The sequence below is a fragment of the Sorex fumeus genome, unplaced genomic scaffold (genome assembly GCF_029834395.1).
Source record: "Sorex fumeus unplaced genomic scaffold, SorFum_2.1 ptg000038l, whole genome shotgun sequence".
NCBI classification, from domain to species: domain Eukaryota; kingdom Metazoa; phylum Chordata; class Mammalia; order Eulipotyphla; family Soricidae; genus Sorex; species Sorex fumeus.
Genome location: NW_026606095.1, coordinates 8,077,594 through 8,095,867, shown reverse-complemented (window position 1 = coordinate 8,095,867; position 18,274 = coordinate 8,077,594). Strand labels below are relative to the sequence as shown.

Sequence of the window (18,274 nt, the reverse complement as noted above, 5' to 3'; positions counted from 1 at the left end):
GACAGGTAGTGTGTGAAGAGCCGAGCCAGTGTACTGATGAGTACTGATGGCAGGTTCTTCAGGTGTTCAGGTCTGACCTTGTCTGGGCCAGGTGCTGTTTGTTTCTTAACTGACGAAATGGGGTGTCAGATTTCGGAAGGGAGAACATTGCTAACAACATATCCATCCTGCGGAATTTGGTATGTGGGCAGGTGGACATGGCTATTAAACAGATCTGAGTAGAAGTCATGAATAATCTTCTCCATTGCCCTTCTGGAAGATGTGATAGATCCATCAGGATGTCGGAGGGCAGTTATCTTGGTCTTATAGTTAGCGAAGGACAGGCGGGCATTGCAAATGCTTTTCCCGGCTTTGGCCACATCTGCCAGCACTGCTGCTCATCTCTCTTTGAGGTCTTCCTTTATCACTTCTCTGCACTGCTTTGCAAGCTTGGACGTTTGCTTGCGGTTGGCTGAGGCTTGTGCCAAACCATGTTGGCAAATGAGCTCAAAAGTTTTTGAAGACAGGCATCTTTTTGTGGCTATCTCTCTCTTGGCGTTCTTCGCACAATCATGGAAGTGCTGAACCAGTCGATCATATTCTTCGTCAATGTTGTCAATGAAGGCATCTTCCCATGTTGCCACAATAGTGCCAAAGAGCTCCCAGTTGGTGGTCGTTCTGGGAGTTCTCTTCTTAAACTTTGCAGCCCTCCTCCCTGCTCTGTGAAGTAGAATTTTGCACGAAGGAGATTGTGGTCTGATCTCGTTTGGAATTTTGAGACAACAACTACATGGGTCAGGCAAAACCGTCGATTGAATATGTGGTCAATGTGGATACTACAAAAAATTAAAATTGAAACTGCCTATTTGGCGGAAGAGATTTCAGTCCTTGGCATCTATCTCAAGAGCACAATAACATTAACCCCCAAAGATACAGTCACACCTATGCTTATTGAAACATTCTGTACATTAAGTTAAGATCTGGAAACAACCCAATGGTCCAACAACAGATGAGCAAAAAAAAAAAAAACAAGATGTAGTAAATAGTCCTAATGGGTTACTATTCTAAGAAGAGATGAACTTTTACAATTTGCTATAACTCAGAGCTACATATGGTTAGATGAAATAAGTCAGAGGGAGAAAGATAACAAAGCAAGGGACTGGACGTATCTAATGATAATAAATATTTGGATAGTAACTATGGAACAAAGGTTGCAAAATAGCGAGGGATGTGGATAGAGAGTTGTGTAAGGAAAAGGAGAGCCAGAAGTGACATAAAGATAATGTTGGAGGTAATTTCCCAAGCACTTTGGGGCTTGTGAAAATAAAACATTAAATAAATAAAACATTAAAATGTTTTATTTTAATAAAATAAAAATAAAATAAAATAAAACATTAAATTAAAACATTAAATAAATAAAACAAAATAAAAATAAAATAAAACATTAAAGGTAAAAGATAAGGTAAACATTAAATAAAAAACATTAAATAAAACATTAAATCTATGATAACATTGTTAAATCTTTTACAATTTCAAAAATGTAGCATTCTATCAAATGAGGCTGAAAGTGGGGAGAACATGCATATGATCAAGGGGTGTATGGAAAATTATATCTTACTCTGAATTTTTTAAGCTTGAAGTTTAAAAAACGAAACTAAAATAAAGTCTTCTAAAATTAAAAAAAGAGTTCCCCCCCCCCCAATTTTCTGGTGTATTTGTTTAATATAATATCTCAAATAAGGAAAGTATTTTTACATGGAAAGTATTTGCTATGATCTTACATGGTGTTATGTGGGATTTTCTTTCCCTTTCGTTTTGTTTTATTTCGGGGCAATGTCTGATGGTTCTCAGTGCTCATTCCTAGCCGTGTGCTCAGAGGACCATATGTGGTGCCAGGGATCAAACGTGGGTAGGCTGCATGCAAGGCAAGTGCCTTACCCACTGTACTGTTGTTCTAGCCCCAAGTAAATAGTTTTGTAATATGGGATTGAACCCAATAAAATAGTTGCAATCTCAGTTACTAGAATAGTTTAAGACAATAATGACTACTCAGACTGCATCAAAATTAAACTGCTATCTTAAATGAATGATGCAAGATAAGTGCTCAATAGCATCAGTGATGCTTTTAGAAAACATAAATCAATTAATCCATTCCTTCCAAATAAAATAAAATTTGACTACACTAAATTATATTCCATCTTACTATGTATCTTTCAGAAAACTCATTTTGACAGGACAAAATGTTATCATGACTGGAGAAATCCTTCCCACAGCTAATTTTTCAATTTAGATAAAATGATGCTATTCAAAATCAAGTCCATAAAGAGAGTAAGCCCACTTTCCTTCTACTCTGCTCCACGAAACTTTAGATCATATGTCATAGTTGACTATGATTTGGGGAGAATTAATTTTAAATTTTAAATTTAATGTAAATTAATTTTGTGGATTTTTTCCTTACACTATGGTATTAACTTACATATTTTCACAGATATTATTTAATATGATGGGGCGTGGTTATCTTGTTTTTTGGGGGGGCTATTACCAGTGATAGTCAGAGACTACTCCTGGCTCAGTGCTCAGAGACTCAGGCAGTAGTGAGGAATCAAACCTGGGCCACCCACATGCCTCCCATGTGCTCTAACAAGTTAACCTATCTCTCTAGCCCTGATATAATTTATATAGAAATACATAAGATATTGATCATTTCTCTCTACTTTTCAAGTGAAGAAAATGGTTATGAGCAATGTCACTTTCTAAACGCACATAACTAGAAAAGGGTGAGAACAGGGCCTTGTTCTGATTCTCATAGCCTTTTCCCCTTTTCTCTTTCACTTCCCATGTTTTTGACTATTGTAGACTAAAATATATATAGATATGCCATGCATGTGTGTGTGTGCATGTGTGTTTATATTAATTCACTTAGGAGAAAAGTCCAGTAGTTTGGAATAAGAATATTAATCAATATGCATAATCTATCAATATACTATGCATCTATGTGCATTCAGCTATAGATAAACTGATTATAATGAATATATTGTCTTAAATGTATTATTAAATATAGTGAGATAGACAGGATAGTTTGTAAACAACAGATATTGATTCATTACAGCTCCGGAGGGTAGAAATCTGAGACAGATGGTTGGTTCTGGTGAGAGCTCTTTCTAGATTCTGGACTGCCAATTTCACACCAAGTCCTCCTTCACAAAGCAGAAAGAGTTAGAGGGTGCATGGATGTCTTTTATGTGAGCAAATAGCATTCATGAGGGCCCCATTGTCATCCTAAACACTTTTCAAAGGCAACACACCTCTTAATCACATTGAGAGTTATGATCATAATTTACGGAGAGATATAAACATTTAGACCCACAGAGCTGGAGAGGTAGTACAGTAGGTAGGGAATTTGCTTGAACATGGTTTCAACCTTCAGCACCCCATATGGTTCCTGGGCCTCGCCTCACCAGAAATAACCCCTGAGCCTCAGCACAGTGCCAGAAGTAAGTCCTGAGCACTTCCAGGTATGGCCCCCAAGCCAAAACCAAAACCAAACTGAACAAAAACTATTAAGACCCAATATTCGCCATTTTCCATGCATATAAGTTCTTTATAAATATTCTCTTTTATTTTTTAAAATAGCATAGTAGAACTCTCTGCATGTGTACTACTAATACCTATTTTATCATAGGAATGAAAATTAAAATGAAGGGGAGGGAGTTAAATATCTTGCTGTAATTATGTAGATGTTAAGTAGTAATCTAACCTACTAAACTAAGGGCTAGAGCAATAGCACAGTGGGTAGAGCATTTGCCTTGCACGCGGCCGACCCAGGTTCAATTCCCAGCATCCCATATGGTCCCCCAAGCACCACCAGGGGTAATTCTTGAGTGCATGAGCCAGGAATAACCCCTGTGTAATGCTGGGTGTGACCCAAAAAGCAATAAATAAATAAATAAATAAATAAATAAATAAACTATTAGACTAGACTTAATCAGGTACTGAAATCTACATAAAACAGAGTTTACAAGAGACATTGTATTGGTCCGTAGGTGGTATTTGGGTATTTGGCAAATTTGAAAATCATTTTTGGTTGCTATAATAAGGATATGATTATGGCATCAAATGGTCAAGACTGTTTATAATGAACAGTTCCCCCAGAGAAAAGAATTACCCAGTCCACAATGATAATAATAGCAAGATTATGACACTCTGCCATAAAACATATTTGTTACAATTAGAGTGTCTGGCATCTGAGTTGAGTCATTTGATCCTTTTCACCTATGGTCACCCAAAAACCACTAAGAGCACCCTGGAAGTTCCCAAGTACTGTGGAGTAGATTGGGTAATGCCTGGCACTACAAGGCCCAAGTAGGAAGGACCCCAGGCTCCCTTAGCACTGCTTGGTAGCTAAATAAATAAATATATATAATGCATCATATATATTAAATATGTAAAGGTAAAGGCCCTCCCGTTGATCGTCGATTTGCTCGAGCGGGTCCAGTAACGTCTCCATTGGAGACTTTATTGTTACTGTGTCTGGCATATCGAATACATCACGGGGAGCTTGCCAGGCTCTGCCGTGATATTAAATATGATATTAAATAGGATATTAAATAGGATATTAAATAGGATATTATATTAAATAGGATATTATATTAAATATGATATTATGTGATGTGATATTAAATATGATATTACATATGATATTAAATATGTATTATCTGAATATATACATATTAAGAGTAATAGCACATGACATATTCATTATTTTTGTTTTCCTAATGTAACATAGAGATGCTGTATATACATGTATATGTTACATAACAACATGGAAATAATGAATATGTCATCGAATATTAATAATAATTAATTCTTACCAGCACTTAGTCTCAGAACTCACTTTCACATCAATATTGATCATAATACACTACTGTAGTGTATTATGTTATACATGAGATATGTTTTAGGTGTCTTTTGTCATCTCAAAATATCGAGTTTCACTTCCAAAAAGTCTTGCTGAATTGGTCTACAATCTCTTGAAAATCAGATAAAAAGCTCCTGACTAATTTTAACATGCAGCCAAGTTTTGAGAAAATTGACGATAAAAATAGCCTAGATTTAAAAATTATGAAACACTTTCTTGTTTCCATAAAAGTCATATCAAAGTAAAGACCCATGGTTGCTGGATGTTTATTTTATGCCTAGAACTGTGGTTAGATGCTTTTCAGGAATTAGCTCATTTTTAAAAAACTTATGTCCCTAATAAGTCAGTGTAATTATGGCCATTTTGTGCTGATGGGAGTCACTAAAAGGTGAAATAACTCATCCAGGCCACACCTATACAACAGAACTGTAAATTCGCTCTAGCTCCTCCTGATTGGAAAAATAATGCTCTAAACTAGGGGTTCTGAAACAGATCATGCCTCATTTATGGACCCACTCATATACCTTCAGAATTTCTGATTTCATAGATCAGGAGAGGATCTGAGAAATTTACATTTCTAACATGTTCCCAGGAGACACTGCATAAGTGGTTGGCTTGGGAAAATGGGGCTTTGAAAAACAAGAATGCTAAAGCGGGTCATTTTCCAATAAATTCTAAAAGTAGCATTTTGACTTTACTTTTGTTTAAGAAGCTGCATCGCTCATTTTATCCTCAAATTAAAAGAGCTCTGTTTCTCTCTCACTAGCTTAATGTTTTGTGATATAGGCAAGTCTAAATGCCACAAGAAGCCTCTAGTAGCCCCTGGTGGCAGTGAAGGGCTCAGAGTGAACCATCCGGAGCAGCGATCAACGCCCTCTTGTCTCTAATGATTATTGTCCTTGCCAGAGTGGAAGAAACCTAGCAGTAGGACAAAGGAAAGACTTAAACCAATGGAACTGCAGTCTAAACTAGCAATTCAATGCTAAATAAGAAGTTTTAAAAAGTAGTCTAACAAGGAAAAATAGGTCATCAAAAGAATTTTGTTCTGGGCAAAAACAAGAATCTGAGCAAGTAGGGTTCTTTCCTTGCACTCAACTTATCTAGGTTTGATCCCCAGCAATACATAGGGTCCCTCAAGCCTGCCAGGAAGGATCCCCAGAGCACAAAGCCAGGAGTAAACCCTGAGTACTATGGCATATGTGTCATGCTTTCCCCCACACACATTGGGGTGGAGGTACGGGGGAAGTTCAAACAGAATTTTTTTTCCAATAAAATTTCCTTGATCCTACACTTTAGAATCAATTATCAAGTACACAAAGAACCAAAAAAAAGGCAAAAATCTTTGTCATAAACTCTCCCATCTCTACAGTACAGCACAAACAAGCAAATGCATTGCCTTGAGGAGCTATCAGGGTGAAAAATGAATGGAAGGAAATGGTAGGAATAGGCAGGAAGACTTATCTCTGGTACTCTATATATGGACGCCACGCCTTGTATTGACTCTCTGTGCTAAACAATGGGAGAAGCATAAGAGAGGGTTTTATCCCTAAGGAGCTTACAGTCAAGGTGAAAGGAAAGCATATGAAACAGATTAATGACGAACACCAGGGCCAAATGAGTTGTGAATGGATAACTCTGGCCCTGGATCACAGAATATGTACGTGCTGATAGAGCTGACACCAGTTGTGAGGAGCCAAGCCGAGGAGATTTGGATTTTTCTTGCAGACCCTGGAGAACTGAAAAGTTTTTGATAAAGAAAATGATGTGTATGAGGACTATTTTAATATATTGTATTTGCAGTCATTGTACGTTGTATCTCTTCTAAAGCTAATTATGTACAGAATACAGTAAATGCCTCTCTCTCTCTCTATATATATATATATATATAAATATTTTAGACTAACACTGTCCTCCCGTTGTTCATCAGTCTGCTCGAACGGGCCCAGTAACGTCTCTATTTTGAGACTTCTAGTTACTGTGTTTGGCATATTCAGTACTCTCGGTAGCTTGCCAGGCTCTCCGAGAGGGGGGGAGGAATCGAACCTGGCTCAGCCGGGCTGGCTGCATGCAAGACAAACACCCTACCACTGTGCTATCACTCCAGCCCTATTTTAGACTAATATAATTTTAATTCAATTGGAAATAAGTTAACAGCAAAAATAAAATGATGTGATAGGATTGTAAGTTTAGAGAAATTTCAGATATTTTTTGAATGTCTCCCGGGAAGAGCCCCTGAGCACAGCAAGATGTGGTCCCAAGCGCACACCTCCAGCAGAATGTGCCCTACTTTATTTTACATGCAGTCTGTTTTATTTTTTTTATATATTTATTTTTATTTCTAATGGGCTGGAGCGATAGCGTTTGCCTTGCATGCAGCCAACCCAGAGTCGATTCCTCCGCCCCTCTCAGAGAGCCTGGCAAGCTACCGAGAGTATCTTGCCCCCACAGCAGAGCCTGGCAAGCTCCCCGTGGCATACTCGATATGTCAAAGACAGTAACAAGTCTCACAATTTGTTGTTAGATGTTACTGGTGCCCACTCAAGCAAATTGATGAACAACAGGAGGACAGTGCAGTGCTACAGTGCTCTTAGACGTAAATTCCTTTAATAAACTGAATCATCTCCTATTGCCTGAACTCCTATCCCAACTGGCCTTTGTTTTCAGAGCACAAGAATGCTCTTTGCATCCAGATGATGTTCTTGATTGAAATTTATCATTTCCTACTTGGCTAGAGTAAGAGTTGGAATTTTTTTCAAGTCTCAGGAGGCATGAAGAGGTCTGTGTTTCTACCCTTGAAGTTTGGCGTCCAGTCCACAATGATTTATTGTATGCATATTAGAAATTAATGATCTCTAAATAGTTCACAGGGAACAGTGGGTTCTTTGGTATCCCCCGAATCTAATAGTGCTTTCAAAAATGGACAATTCTGCCTTTTTTAATTAAAAAAAGGCCCTCCGGTTGATCATCGATTTGCTCAAGCGGGCCCAGTAACGTCTCCATTGGAGACTTTGTTGTTACTGTGTCTGGCATATCGAATACGTCACGGGGAGCTTGCCAGGCTCTGCTGTGCGCGCGAGATACTCTCGGTAGCTTGTGGGGCTCTCCAGAGGGGCGGAGGAATCGAACTCGGTCGGCCATGTTGGCTGCGTGCAAGGCAAACGCCCTACCGCTGTGCTATCGCTCCATCGCCTTTTTTAATGCTCTAGAAAATCTAGAAGGCATCATGTATCCTTGGATGCTTCTATGTGTTAGATTGAAAAAGGTATATTTCCCGGGCGCACTCTGAGCAATATTCTTTTCTGTAAAGGAGGAAATAGGGCCAGTAAGTTTGGAAATCTCTGAATCCATGCAAGAAGAATATGGAGATTAAAAAAAAAACCCTAAAAACAGAATTGTCATATGATCTAGCAATTTCATTTCAAAAACCCTTTCAAAAACCTATGCATGTTAATGTCCATTGCAGTATTATTGGAATATCCAACACATAGAAATAAGCTAGTGATAACAAGAGATGAATGTCAAAAGGAGTCAAGGTACATGTGCTCAGTGGAGCCAGTAATCAGCTATGAGAAAAGTGAAGTTTGGTCTTTTGCTACGAAGTGGGTGGAAATGGAGGGCATGATGGAATGAAAAAGAAGAAGACAAATTCCAGATGCTCTCATTCACATGTGGTAAATAAAGTAACAAAGCAAGGGAATACCAGTATCTAATAAAAAAAAAAAAAAACCTTAGACTCTTACTGTAGAATTGAGGTTACCAAAGATGGAGAATATGATGCTATAACATTATATTACTGAAACATATCAGCATTTACACTTGTTAATGAAAAATCCCAAACTGGATACTCTGGGGGAGAATTTGGTGAGAGATTTTTTTATACATGAAACCAATACTGTTGATGAGATGCATTAACAATATTATAAACCAGAGTGCCTAAAATATTTTATTTTAAATCCCAGGTTCTTTCTTTGGTTTCCGCAATAACAATAACAAAAGCATAACAAATGCTCAGGTAATAATTTCTATTGCTTCCATTTGAGATGTTTCAAAGAAATACCTGTGGTGTCTTCATTCCTGACTGCCCATTAAAATCACTTTCAAAATATTGTCAAATATGAAATAACTTAGATCCACACAAAATAAATCAATAAAAGGTAAAAAAAAAAGAAATCTCCAAGCATTAATATCTTTTAATTCTCCTGGTTGTTGCACAGGCCATGCAGAGCTGAGAACCACTGCACTCAGCTGGAGCAGACAGACACAAATATTTGATGGGTTTAATTAGGCATCTCTAATCACCTCTCCACCCTTTTCCTTTCTTCTCATCGAAGAGCAGTTCTGCTGCACTACACATCAGGCGGAAGTGGAGAATTTAGGAACACCAGGGAAAGAGATCTAGAAGCCATTTGCGACCAGTGATGAGCTCTGAGAGAAAGTGCTGACCAAGGTGGGCAGGTGCGGTGAAGGGTGGAGTTTTAAGCTTCATTTTTTGAAAGAATTTAGTCACTCTAGAGCAGATGTTTGGCAAGGCTAACACTTGAGGGTGTTTTTTTTTTTCTGTCACGCAAAAAGCATGCTCTTTTCTATAAAAGTTGTTTTTCTATTCCTTCATCCTAAAACAAGGATGAGGGATAACAAATGAATGTATAGCTTTCTTTACATTTTGGAGTACAGAGACATGCTGAGTCCTCAGAGTTGATTTCCACATACTAGAGGTGGAGTGAAGCCCTGAGTTCATGCCCAGACATTGTTTTGCTGCCGCCTTAAGCCCTGTGTGTTTTCTCTGACTATAAAATGTCCCAACCCTCTATTAATGATTCCCCATGAAATTGGCACCCAATTTAGGGAAAATAAGAACATTTTAGTATATATGTAGAATCTTTTCTTTCTGGACCTCAATAAAAGGACCTACAATAGTGAAATCAAACTCATTCTCGCAAAAAATGTATGTTGGACTTTTCTAATACTTGTTACCCAACATATGACTTCTATATCTGCTTCCAACAGGATGAAAACAAAGGAGAATTAAAGTGCAGAAATTATTTCTATCTTTACAATTCCAGGGGAACTAATGTTCTAAACTGCTGGTTGTAATTTAGCAAATGCTGCATTCTTTAGTGAATAAGAAGTAAATAAAAAAAAAAATCCCATATTCTCCCTCCCGCCTTCCTCGCCTGAGAGCCCTTCACCCTTACTTAATGAAATGAAACAGTTGATGCCTTTAACTCCTCTTTTATTTAATCTCATTAATGCAGTCTGTTGGGATTCTTGTGAGGTAACATAGGAGCAGTTGGCAGATCTCTGATGAAACGTGGGATATTTTTCAGTTAGACTTTTAATTGATACAGCAAAATGTGTGAGAACGAACTTAAAAACAAAGCTGACGCCACGGGTGAGTTACATATATTCTTTCTCTTTTGATGTTTAACTGTACAAACTATCCTCAAGGCAAGAGAATAGAAAAAATTCATAATCTCTCTCAAAAAAAATACCATAGCCATGCTGAGGTATGAGAATAATCAACTATTTTGATTTGATACTATATATCATAAATGAATCAGAATTTATTTGATACTAGAAAACATATTCATTTACATGTATTGTCATATCCTGAAGTGAATTTTCAAATTGTCAAACGCATAAGTGCTGAGCTGAATTCGTGCCCTCATCTGCAATATTACACTAGCACAGGGCTAATAATATAGAGAACTTTGTCACAATCTGACCACTTTTGGTTTAGTTATTTGCACTGTTGTTCTGTCGTCTTTTCACATTCCTTAATATTTTGAGTCAGTTTATAAATATACCAGACTGTCAAGATTGAACATGAACAATGTGATGAATTATGTTTGAGATTTTTCTCCTAATTTTTTCTAAGTTATTAACTTGTTCCCCAAACACACATTATTTCATACTTTTTTTTAAAAAATTCTTTTCAGGACAAATGAGTAATGATTTCTTACTAGTATAAGATTAAACAACAGTTGGAAATACTACAATGTATATGGGTAGAATTGTTGTTTCAAATAACACATTTTATACAAGTGTTTCAAAAAGTTAGTAACCAAACCCAGACTCTTTTAAATGCTATGTATTATAAACTAAAAATTGTGTCTTTTCATAATACTTAAAGCTTTTCTTGTATTTTTTGGAAAAGAATGGGTTATTTCCGTGTAATTCACTGATTTCAAAATGTATTTATTTAAAGGTGGTATTGGCTAAATAAGTCACAACTAGCAGATTGCAGTTCTGACATCAGTCGAGTCTTTAAAAAAGTATTTATCCTTATTACCGATGGATTTACTCAGGATATTGTTGCTATTGTTGTTTAGAAATTAATAACTCTGAACGTATTAATGTCTATGTACTTAATGCTCTTTGGATCTGAATTATAATTAGCAGAGGCTATTGAGTAAACAGAAATGTTCCTTTCTCCTCTGATTTGGTGTAGAAAACATGAATTTGCCTTCTATTATAAAATTACATAATGCACAATGATTTTAGGAGCTTATGCACATGCACACATGAAAAATCACACATTTTTAAGAAAATGCATCCAATGAACAAATGTCTGTTTATATTTTCATATTTTTCTTTTCCCTCTAAAACAATGATAGAATTCAAAGAAGTAAGGAATATCCTAAATTATAGCTGCAGCTTTTAAAATAGTTAAAAATAGTTCCTACAAGTAAAATCCTTGACCCTATCATTAGTAATTTCTGATTTTCACCAAAAAAAAATCTCTTCTGCTATAGAAGCAGTTCAGCACTCAATAAATGACATAAGAAAAAAATGCCAATTCTCTCTTCCCAACCAATTTCGTCCTACTGTTAGCATCAAAATGGTTTTAGTTAAAATGATATGTAAGAAATCCAGATAAATAGGAAACCCACAAATCTCCCCATGTAAATGTTACTATAAGCTGCCAAACTAAGGTTATGAGCGTTATGCTTGTAGCAAGAAAAAAAATCCCTGTTCAGACAGAGGACACTTGTTTAAATGACATTTGAAAGTCCTGGTATCCATTCTGACTACTTGGTCATCATTCAAACAACTCCTTCACCAGCTTACATAAACACTGAATAAAGCTGTCAGGGATTACGTGCAGCATACTGGATCAGATCGCTCAAAAATAAGATAACTTGAGTTCTATAATATTTAGGATTATACTGATAATCTCTTTGGGGAAAGTGTGCAGTATCAGCAAAACAGATACTTCAGTTTCTGAAGGTTCTGTGCACTAATAATTCTACATGTGCCTAGCCCCTTCCTACATGATCTTTGAGTCATTTGGGATGAAATTATACAACAGTCAAGTACCACCCTACATTATCATTTTACCTGTAAAAAGATGTCTAGTGCTGGATGTAGATGAGAATAATTTCTTTTAAATATCTTTCATTTAGTTTCCCTTTTAGAGAAATTCATCTTTATAAGAATAAAAAAAATCAAACCCAAACAAGCCTTTCTACAATCCCTGAACTTGATTTTATCGCTAAAGGTGAAATGGGTATTAATATTGTGGCATCAATTCTGTAATTTCTTATCTCTTGTCTCCAGAGATGAAATAAGAATTAAGATTGTGACTTCAATTCTGTCATTTTTTGTCAAGACATATACATATAGTATTTATACGTATAACATAAAGTATGTAAGAATTTAATTCCTGATGTACAAACTTGCAATATATTTTGTTACTGTCATATTATCGCATTAAAAACAAAAATCCCAATCTTGTACATAATCTGAAAACTGAATTCGTATACAAGATCACTGGTGTCAGTATGTATTCAAAGTATTTTTTCTAACTGAAAACTCCCTTAATGTTAATGTTTTCGAATATTTACTTGAATCAACTCTGATGGCAAAGAAAGTCCCTGGAAATTCTGCTCTTTCCTCTATGTCTTCAATTTGTTTTATTTTGCTTTGGGGGCCACACCCAGCACTGCTTAGGACTTATTCCTAGCTCTGTTCTGAGAAGTCACTCCTGGTGGCTCAGAGGACCACATGGGATGCTGAAAATCAAACCCTGGTCAGCTGTGCTCAAAGCAAGCACCCTACTCGCTGTACTATCACTCCAGCCCCATCTTTCATCCTATTCCCTTCACCAATTAATATTCCCTTCATACTCCACTTCCCTGTTCCTCTAACTCTATCATCCTCAAATATAAATACCTCACCTATATTAAAATGTTTTTTTAATTTTTTTGGTAATTATTTCAGTGTCTGAGGGCATATTAGAAAACAGAAGTGCTTATATATATAAAAGAGTGATAATACTACTATTGGTTTTGGTCAACCAAGGAAATTGCAGGCTATTATGAGATCATTTACCATAGTAATAATAATCACTATTATTATAAGTTATTCTCTATTCCTACATTATGTTACTACCATTCTGATCTTTCTTCAACATCAACATCTTGCAGTACAGTCATCAACCTTATTTAACAGCAGTGTGTGTGTGTGTGTGTGTGTGTGTGTGGCGGGGAGGATGATATCACTTTTTATTTTAAAGGCTGCTCTTTTCAAGAACAAGAAATTAGGTTCTGATCACTGAAATTAGGTTCTGATCACTGTATTTGAGAACAAATCCTTGTCCGTTCTCCTGTGATACCGTCTTGTGTTCTTGTGAAATATACTTCAAGAGATTTGGGCATCTTTCTGCAACCAACCAGAGGGGAAAATACGTTATTCTTATTTAGAACCCTGAATGAATTCTGAGAATAGCTTTTATCAAGGAGGAGAATGAGAAATAGCATTAGGTACTTTCCACTTCAAACCCGAGTTCTTGGTTTGGATCTTGGTGCTTTGTTTGTTGGTGTATTTTCTTATTTTTCATTTCTTTGTTTTGGTTTTGGGGCCACACCTGGCAGTGCTCAAGGGTTACTCCTGGCTCTGAACTCAGCAATCTCTCTTGGTGATACTCAGAGGACCTTACAGAATTCCAGGGACCTAACCTGGTTTGGCCTCATGAAATTCAAGCACCCTACCCACTGTACCATTACTCCATCCCATGGTCTGCTTTTTAATATTCCTTTTATAACCTTTAAATCATCTAATTTCAAATAAATGTCTTCACATTTCCAAGTGTTTCTTTTCTTTGGTCATTCAATCAGTGAACTGGACTTTTATTTAACTAGGTTATCAGTCACGGTCAATCACGGTCTTCCCGTTGTTCATCGATTTGCTTGAGCGGACCCAGTAACATCTCTATTTTGAGATTTGTTGTTACTGTGTTTGACATATTGAATATGTCATGGGTAGCTTGCCAGGCTTTGCCATGCAGGCAAGATACTCTCGGTTGCTTGCCGGGCTCTCCAAGAGGGACAGAGGAACTGAACAAAATTATTACTAGGTTAATACATGTCAAATTATTGATTTTGACATTTGCTGTCTTTGTTTTTGTTTTGCACAGAAAGGCTACAATTTCATATCGTTCCACATGATATGATGAGTGATTGCTAATAGGAGTATGGTTATTTTGTAATTCTACCAATGTTCTGCTATTAACTTTCATTTAACCTCATCAACTAGCTTCCAAAATTAAACATTTTATTATGAATATGCTGCATTATTGTGAAATACTTTACTTGATACATTACTTACTTGACATACTATAAAATAATTCTTATTTGAAATATTTGTTATTTAATTAAACAGTACTGATACATCATTACTAACTCTGGAGCTCAGTCTACATCGTTGTTTCTATTTTCTACAGTTGTTTCTATCTTGTCATAATTAGGTAAAGGTAAAGGTAAAGGCCCTCCCGTTGATCATCGATTTGCTCGAGCGGGCCCAGTAACGTCTCCATTGGAGACTTTGTTGTTACTGTGTCTGGCATATCCAATACTCTTGGTAGCTTGCCGGGCTCTCCGAGAGGGGCGGAGGAATCGAACTCGGGTCGGCCATGTTGGCTGCGTGCAAGGCAAACGCCCTACCCGCTGTGCTATCGCTCCAGCCCATAATTGTCATAATTACAACTGGAAAAATCAGTTCTATCAAGTAGAGTGTATGTTTTCTTCTTTTATCTATGAAGTTCTCTTCCCAGCAGATTTAAATTGTAGGATGTCTTGCCTTTTCTGCTTTGCAAAAATTTGTTGTTTTAGGTTTCATGATTTATAATACTGTTAATAGAAAGACATTATAAATTAAAAATTTTAGCATCACACCCTCCACCAAAGTGTCTGCTTCTCTCCACCACTGCCTCAGCGTCACTCCATCCCCCCTCCCACTTCCCCACCATTGTTATCTTCCTACTAAAGGCCAGTTCTCAGTTTCTGATGCCTTTAGGCATTTGTTATTCACCTACTGATTTTTTTTTTAGAGCCAGCTTGTGAGAAACTATTCTGTCTGTCCCTCTCTTTCAACTGACTTCACTTGTTTTGATAGTCTCTCCCTACCCATTCAGATAGTTGCATGATTTCGTCTTTTTATGTAGCTGAGTAATATTCCATTGTATATATGGACCATAGTTTCTATATCCACTCATCTGTCTTTTGGCACTTAGGGTTTTTCCAGATTTTGACTATCATGACTAATGTTGCAGTTAAATATATGGGTGCAAATGTCTTTTCTGAAAAGAGCTTTTGGATCCTTGGGGTGGATGCCAAGAAGTGGAATTGTTAGGTCATGAAGCGTCAATCCGTAGTCTTTTGAGAAGTGTCTGACAGAACTTATACTTGTCTGATTATGTGTGTGAATCATGAATACATTTTCCCAGTGGACATTCTGAATCTCTAGATCTAGCACAGGATGCTGGTGCTTGCGTCTCTATTAAGTCATTAGGTAACTCCAACAGTATCTGTCAGACCACAGTTTCGGCAGCAAATCTTAGGATAGCATTTGTTTGCTTGTTTGGGGTGTAGCCAGGAGATACCCCCTGGGAGATGCTCAGTTGTACCTTCTGGCTTGACACTCAGGAATTACTCCTGGTAACCTTAGGCACCATATGAAACGCCAGGAATCAAATCTGGGTTGGCTGCATGCAAGGCAAGTATTCTACCACTGTGCTATCTGTCCTGTCCCATCAGGATCACATTTTGATACATGAAAGAAGTGTGTAGAGTATCTAGAAGCTTGAACTCTCACTCACTGATCTTCCTCCATGAAATTGGAAAGCTTTCACAACATTTCATTTCCAGAATTACTACAAAGAGCTGAAATGAGTTTATCTTTAAAACATTGTTTGACATCTCTACCTCCACCAAAAGTGTAAACTTTGTACATTTCTTTTTTAAAATATAAAAACTCCTTTCAAACCAGGCTCTTAGATTCCAGAGTTGAAAACTTACTTATGTAAATGAGAATAGGTATTTTATTATATTGCATTAAAGGGTTTTAGTTTCCTTATTTGGATAGGTTAATATCATGTAACAATCACAAATTCGCTTTTGCTGAATTATTTTCTGATCATTCTATTTGCCATTTCTTTAAGTTCTGTTGAAATAAGCAATATAAAGTCAATTTGTGGGGCAGAAGAGATAGAACAGCTGGTAGAGCGTTTTCCTTGCACGTAGCCGACCTGGATTAGATTCCCAGCATCCTATATGGTCCTTCGAGCACTGCCAGGAGTAATTTCTGAGTGCATGAGTGCATGAGCCAAGAGTAAATCCTGTGCAATGCCAGGTGTAACCCAAAAAGCCAAAAATAAATAAAGTCAATTTTTTATTTGCCTAGGGGACAGGTTGGGGTTGGGAGGAAAACCAGGAACATTGGTGGAGGGAAGGTTACACTGTGGTATTGGAACACTAGAGGCCTGAAACAACTATGTTACAAACAACTTTGCAAATCATGTTGTTTAAATAAAAATTAATTTTAAAAAATAATACTAACAAGTGTTAAAAAAAGAAACATGCTCAAAAAAGCCATTTTTACACTAAATATCCAGAAAATCCACTAGTGACCACAACTCCAAGAGCAAAGCAGTAGATGGTGGAGAACATGCTTATCACACAGGTCAATAACCTGAAGACGACCCCAGTTCCAATGACAATCACTCTACCTGCTAAGGAAACACAGGACACTGGGCAAAGTGTTTCTAAGAATAACACAGTGGCATCTTTTCCTTTTGCCTTGTCGGTTACTTACCAGAATTGAAGAGAACTATCCCTTCAATTGTCATTTTTCTGTTTAAAAAAGAAATGAATGTTGATTGCAAAAACAACTTTTTCAGAATCCCATAAAGCTTTTCATTTCCCTTAATGCTCGGGAAATCTTTAATTCCATTACTTCTCAAAAGTAACGTCAGTGGTGATTATCTGAACTTTAGAAAACATCTCTTAAATTTGAATATAATTCTGGAGGAACTTATTGAAAATCAAATTGTAAGTTAATTTGTCCTGGGAAAGTTTTATACTGTGCATTGCAAACATACTTCCAGATGCTGCAAATGCCACTGGTCTAAGATCTCTTTCTTATTTTCCTTCTAAAATGCTAGATCCTACATATACATTGTCTTGTAATTAAATGCTGATCGGACAGGCTAGATCTAGTGAGAATTAATTCCTACATGAGTTTAAACCACTATGACTTATAAAAGTGATTTACTCTGCTTCCAAAGGGAATATTTAACTTATTATCAGTAATTGCCACTAACAATAACACTAATTGTTGTCACTGTTCTATGTTAGTCCCATTTTCTGTTGTTTCCATTCTCTAAGGAGTTAGTGTAGGAAAGAAACTCTTTGGAGGTAAACGCTTATATGTGAAAGATAAATCAACTCTTCACCCTCTGCTGCAAATTATGCCCCTGAAAAAAAGTCACTTTGCCATTACCACATAATAATAGTTTTTTTCCTTACTCTAACTTCCAATGATATATAATTTATGGAATTATAATAACAGAAGATAGATATTATCATTTGATCATGCAGAAATTGTCATGAAATGAATGCAACCAAAGGCTCACACAGATCATCACTTAGGATATCACAGAAATTTTTCAGAGAGAATAACCTACGTGTTTGCTAGCTTTGAGGGCATTCTAGTAGAAATTAGAGTGCCCTGAATTACATGCACTATGTTTGGTTTTGAAGCAGGAAACCAGAACTAAAAAGCAAATGCCCTAATGAACATAAGACTGATCCATATCAGAAATCTTTTAAAATTATCACCAAGCACAATATAAAGGCAGAAACTCAGACATTTAACTTCTTCCTGGGATTCTCTCTTTTTTAATCCCCCCCACACTTTTTCTATCCCATTTCTTTCTGATAAATCAAAAGTATGATACGTCTAGATCTCAGAATACCTACTTCGTTCTTTGGTTTTTGTGAGAACCTGACATCAGTGGATTTGTACTTGATAGAGGGAGTTAATTATCAGACTACCAGGGAGAGAAGAAAGGGTATAAACTGCAATTTGAACTTGAAT

General features: G+C 36.7%; 1 protein-coding gene across 1 annotated transcript in view; it reads left to right on the top strand.

The window, feature by feature from the left end:
• RORB (RAR related orphan receptor B) overlaps positions 1-18,274 on the top strand; it is a 231,157-nt gene that overhangs the window by 135,737 nt on the left and 77,146 nt on the right. The gene's annotated exons all lie outside the window — the stretch shown is intronic.